Genomic DNA, 6,435 nt, shown 5'->3' with positions numbered 1-6,435 from the left:
ATATGTTCCTGTATGATAGAATAAGCCCAGAAAAGCTTCCTGGACTGTGGCTGCTATGGCTGAGTTATCCACTGTACAGAAGTGAAGCGGCACATTGGCAGGTCCCATTATTCTTGGATTGTTGTGTGGACAAGAGCTGTCAGTAAAGATGATGTCTCTCTCATTTGACATCCGTATTGAGTAGAAGAGCAGGAGCAACCAGTGGGTGTGCTGACCCCTTGCCTCCCTAGCCCAGTGGTGAGTGTCCCCAAAGCGGAGAGGCAGGGATGGGAGCATGGGGGTGAGCTCTCTGTGGTGAGAGCAGGTCGCCCAACAGGTGTGGGCATCTCAGCTCCATGACATTAACTCTTTGCATATGTGACCTAAAATTACACTGGCTGTTATTGCAGCTGTCATGTCTAGCTGTGCCACTTGGAAAACATTATTTATTTCTGTCTCCTGTATCTAAAAAAAACCCAACCTGATAAATTTGGCTTGTTGCTGCAATTGCAGCCAGTGTAGTAGCCAGTATAGAATCTGATCGATATTGTTTGAAGCTGATCTATATTGTTTGTCAGCCAGCTGTGGGTTGCAATGCTCTCTCATGTGGCCCACAAAGGACACAAAGTCTCTGTGTCCCAAACGGCATCATGGCATGATATGCGCATCTCATTTACACATGCAGTGCGGGTTTATGTCATCTGGGCTAACACATACTGATATCAAAAACAGGCCTGTACTGGAGAAGAGGTTGGACGGTTTATCTGTTTAAATCATTTGTGTTTCTGCAGCTTAAAGTGTCTTTGGTCTTTCATAGTTCGTTTAAAAATATCTGTGGAATCCAAAGTGTGCTTTTGTCACAAGCTGGGACCTGAAGTGAGCATGTTTATACTGGCAGGTTTTGTCAGTAAAATTTGTATCTACCATGAGGACTCCCTTATTCATGGACTTCAGGACTGAAGTGCAGTTCCACAAGCGCAGCCATAGGGCATCTGGAAGTTACAAGCTGTACAGGCATCTCTCCTGAAGGGGTTTTCAATTTTATGGTAGATCTTAAAACGGCTTTAAAAAAATCAAGAATTCATTCTGTCTGGAATCCACATCCAGCTGTGAGAACCACCCAAAAAAGCCCATTTCTGACCTTTTACATTTCTTCTTGTGCCCAGAACAGAGAAGGTTTTGCCTGAGGAGGGCCTGAGTATTCTCTCTCTCTCCTTCCCTCAGCTAATACTAGTCCTACAGCTATATTTCAGCATTCATTTTAATGACAGTTTCAGTCTCAAATATATTGGGTTGGTGAGTTTGTGATCTTATCAGAAAATACTGGTGAAGGGACTGGTCTACATGGCAGAACTTATGATGCCTATTCCTTACTTTCCTCCAGGAAAGTGGAGTATAGCACTGCGCTATCCTTGCCTTTCCTATTGAAGATCACATAATGAGGATCAGCCACTAGAGAAGCTCAGCCGTGTTGCCTCTAAACTTTCTTTGATCCAGTTTGGAACAAGGGGTGCTGTATGGAGAAGATATAGGGTCAAATAGTTGGGTTTGCATCAGCACTTAGATGCTCAGATGATATTAAGTTACTGAGTTGTGGATACCTTTAGCCAGTAAAGAGTTCTTCCAGTGGTAAAAAGTTACCTTCTCTTACAAAGCTGGATATTGTTCTGGCTGTCTTGCTAAGCAGGTGTGGGCCTTGTTTTCTTGAGTCAGGTGAAGGCTTGTAGATAGAGGACTGAACTCCTGTAATTTTCATGTCTGGAAGTGGGGTAAAGAGGTGAACATAGCTACAAATTACTATTTCTGGCAAAAATAACCTCAAAGGATGTGCAATAGAATAGCCTTGTCAGCATGAATCCCAAATTTGTAATCCTTGAAGTTTAAGACAAGAAAAATGGGGGGCAATATTTACTGCTTTGATTTTATAACACTAATCTTTTGTCCCTTTCTGTTCCTATCCATCTAGCATTCTTTCCCTCTCTTATTATTGCTGTTGTTCTCAAGAGAGCATTAAACTTATAAGCCATCCAGCCATTACAGAGAAATAGCAAAAGATGAAAGGGTGGAGAAGAATTGGAGAAACTTGTAACCCAACATCACTGCCCGAGGGAGATAACATTAGTGGCTAAAAACCTAAAGCGCAATCTTGACTTGGTCTAAACCTGTGTATTTACACCCGGAATTGCTGAGATCAGAGCATGCTCGTCTGAGAGCAGCTATAGGCATGGAAAGGCTAACAATGTTGTTAGTGGTAAACAGCAATGGGTTTGTGAAACAGGAGTACAGCAAACAATAACCTTTCTTGATACAATTAGATAATTAGTGGACAAAAGGAATGCAGTGGATAGACTGTCTCTGGACCATGCATGGGCTTTTGACACAAAGCTGTGCAAGATCTTATTAGGGAAATTAGATGAAATTGGTTTTGATACAAATCCTGTGAAATGAATCATGGATTATCTGACAGAGTGTAAACAGAAGGGTTAGAGACATTCTTTATCTTTCTGCAAAGGTGGTGTCCAAAAGGGCTGTGTTTTGGTTTTAAATATCCATTAGTGACCTGGAGGAAAATGTAAAAGGCATAGTTCTCAAATTTAGGGTTGACAGAACTGAAAGATACTAGGAAAAAAATCAGAGTATAAAAAAGAAAAACTAAGCTGAAAAAATGAGCATTATTAACAGGGTTTGGTAAAACAAGTGGCAATTAGCAGTGTGTGGTTTAAAGATGATACTGGATGTACTTTGGAACAAGGAGAATCTCCAAATTTCATGTTGTACAGAGCACAGTGGCAAAAGCAGCTTATGTTCAGAGAGGTCCCAATGAGACAATGGCTATCAAATGATGTGAGCTGATGTGCAACCTGATGTCTGGCAGAGCTACTGCTCAGTTGGTCCATATGTCTGCCTGGCTGCGTGCTTTCCAGAGTGACTCTCCCCTGTAGTGCTGTGGCATTGCACTGTGCGATTTGGGGCACCTTGCTGCAAGAGAGACCCAGGCAAATTGGAACGAATCCAGAGAAGGACCACAAAGATGCTAAAGGGATTAGAGGGAACGACCTATGATGAGGAAAGGTGAAAAGAACGAAATGTTTAGAACCTCTAAGCCTGTTACATGGACACAGAAATAGTAACGGAGTTTCCTGTGCCAGCACGGAGGAGAGTTGGATCAAGTCTCTCTCCTTTTACATTCCTATTAAGGTAACTAGAGCTGAGCAAAATGGCTGTTCATCACTTTGAACTCTTTGCAAAAAACATTTAGCTGTTCTTCTTGAAGTTCAAGATGTTGTATTTCATTGCCAGGGGACACTCTGAGTCTGTTTTAAAATCACCACAGGATCTCCATGAGACTTGCAGAAAGTCAGAGCTGGTGAAGCTTAACTCAGTGTGTGGTACCCAGCACTAATCCACTATGTAAGTTGTACCAGAGGCCAGAAAAGAAAAGTACAAGCTCTGGAATGGGTGAAGTCACCTTAGCTATGATCTTTGATCTGTCTTGGTGTTTAAGGACTTTTGCCTCTAAAGCATGCATTCCTATCTAACCAGAACTTGCTATGTATTACTGTCTCTTGGAAGGGAACAGGAGTGTCCTCAGCTGTAAGGGTATAGGGTCTTTGTTGCTATTCTTCATTCACCATCAGTCACTGTTTGCCTGCCCTGGGAGGTAAGGCTCCTTAATTGAGATTGTGAGTTGAGAAGTGAATTGGTCCTAGGAGACTGATCTCCCCTTTTTTTTCCCCAGTGGAGAGAAATATCTTAGTGGGTCCTCTTGAGGTCGTCTGTGAATTTTGGGCTTTTTTAAGAGACAAAAGCTGAGATTTGAACTCTGCTGACTGAATCTGACAGTACAGCTTACCTCCTTGTCGTGCCTTTTTCATAATGTTGTCCTCTGTCAGCCCTTAACATTACGCCAACTCCTTTTACTGTGGAGTTCCTCAGTGCAGAACACTGTTTAATGGTGGGTTTTGCCTTCCATTTAGACCCTACTCTCATGTTATTGTGCCCAAGGATCTTCAGATTTTTACTACAAATGCACTTCTCAGGTAGTGGAAGGTTCCAGAATCCGACCAGCACAGCAGCTTTCAGCCTTGCTGTGAAATGCTAAGATCTGGTCTCAGCTAGCAAAGCTTCATCTTCCTCCACAGTCAGCTCATTACACCAGGAGATCTGCAATCTGTCTAGGTGCCCTGTGGGATTAAAGATGAATGCACCTGCAGCAATTATTCCTGTAACTGCTTCATGGTCTCTATTCCATTGTGACCCTATGGGCAAGGCATGGGCATTCATCAACTCATCACACTATCTCTGAGAGGGTCCAAACTCTGGATTCCTCTCAGGTAACACCAAGCAAAGCAGCTGAGGAACGTGAGATGCCTGCCCATACTCTCAAGGTCAACAGTCTTGCCAAATAACAAACTTGGCTGATCGATCCCAGAGATAGGAGATGAGGTCAAACGTCGAGGATGAAACAGAGAAGGGAAAATTAGGAGATACTTGGGTCAAATGAGATCATAAGGACGCAGGACTGTGAAGTTGCTGCATATCAAACATCTACATTCATATCAACGGGCACACAGATGTAATATCTGTGCATTCCAGCCTTGCTGTAACACAGAATGTTTTGTCCTGTCCCATGATGGTTTGACCTCTTGGCAGAAGGAACTGATACAAATACCACATAAATAGGCTGAAACTGAAATAGAACTAGAAATTGCCAACATGACCAGCAGAGATTTCAAGAAGAAAACTCAAACATCCCCAGTCAGTCAGAATTCTTTGGACATGTCATCAGGAAAATGCATGCATTTAGGTTTTCTTAAAAGCCTTTGAAAAATTATCTCGCTGAAGGGAAAATTTAACCTCTCAGGTTAATACTATTATCAATTTAAAAGTGGCTGAGACAGAAAAGAAAGAGTAGGCATACTCTACCCAGAAAAGGAAGAGAAGTCAATTTCCAGCGTGATAAAGGTTAACACGAATCACCCACAAAGATCAGTGTTGTGGTGTTTGATCCACGTGTTAATGATCTGGGAAGTGGGTAAACAATGAATCTCTGCAGATGACATCAAATTATTAAGGAAAACTGAAGAACTCCAGAGGATCCTAATAAACCTGGGTGCATGGACAGCACAGTGATAGATGAAATACACTGTTGACCATTGCAAAACATTGCACACCAGAAGGCATTAATTTGATTTTTTCATACATCTTAATGGATTCTAAATTAACTGTAGCAACTCAGAAAAAGATCTGAGGATTGCGATAATTAACTTCCTGATATTCCCTGTTGAAGAAATGCTAACAATTTAGGTTTTAATTTAAAGACTGAAAAAGCAAACAATATAAGAAGTTATATAATACATAGGCTGAAAATAACATTGAAAATATGGTAACGTCAGGAGGTAATTGATGGCGTGCCTTTGTCTTGACTACTGTCCAGACCTTCAGCTGGAGAAGTGATGGAGCAGTGCCAGCTTCATGCTGCTGAGGAGCTGGCTCATTGAACTCTGTTCTAGACTGAACAGAAATAGCCAGATTAGAGGAAGTTCAGAGATGGATGATGAAGCAGATAAGAGGTATGCAAAAGCTTCTGCATGGAGAACAGTAATATAGATAACAAAGAGCTGAATGAGGAGAACATGGAAAAAGTACATTTCATGAGAAGGAGAGTCAGGAGATGTTCAGGGAGCCTGAAAGGCTATAAATGCAGTATAGGCAAATAAAAGTGGGATTTTTTTGTTTGTTCATACACTGCACGAGTAATCCCTGAAAATCACTGCTGTAAGATATCATAAAAATTAGCAGTGTTCTAAAAAAAGACTGAACATTTATATAAGAAGTAAGGCTATCTGTGACTAAAATAAATAAGAGCTTGCAAATTTGGTAAAGATGCAGTCCTTCCCATATACTTAAGAGCATAACCCTCTCTATAGGAAGTGGGAATTTGAGAGAAGCATCTCCATGCAAAAGCCCTATACTAGTAAATAGAAGGAAGATTAAGATTTAAGATTAAGATGGAGGAAACTTTTGATCAGATTATTTTCCTTCAGTTTCTAAGCTTCTCTTTTAGTGATGACAGTGAAGGCGGGGAGGGAAGGAATCCAACATGAAAATTAAAGACTTCTGTATTATAAATGAAATCCAGTCTGAGCAGGTCCTTTCTGCATGGTCTACTAGTGAACTTTTTGCCTAGAACCAGGGCAGTACAACCTGAACTAACCAAACATCTTTTTCACCTGGCCTGCTACAGACAGGCTCATTTCTTCCTGCTGTCCCAGGGGTAGATATTGTGCTCTGGGTAGATTTTGCCTCATTAGCACTGATGCCCCTTCCCAGTACTGCAGCCTGTGAATAGTCTGAAATTATGATCTACATGAATAGCCTTATCTTTTATTCTAGTGTGAGTTTGTGGGAGTAGGCGGACTGTTCTTAGTGAGTTGTACGGATATTCCTAAAGGA

This window comes from Athene cunicularia (genome assembly GCF_003259725.1).
Source record: "Athene cunicularia isolate RWA chromosome 5 unlocalized genomic scaffold, athCun1 chr5_part1, whole genome shotgun sequence".
Taxonomy (NCBI): domain Eukaryota; kingdom Metazoa; phylum Chordata; class Aves; order Strigiformes; family Strigidae; genus Athene; species Athene cunicularia.
This window is presented reverse-complemented; position numbering follows the sequence as displayed.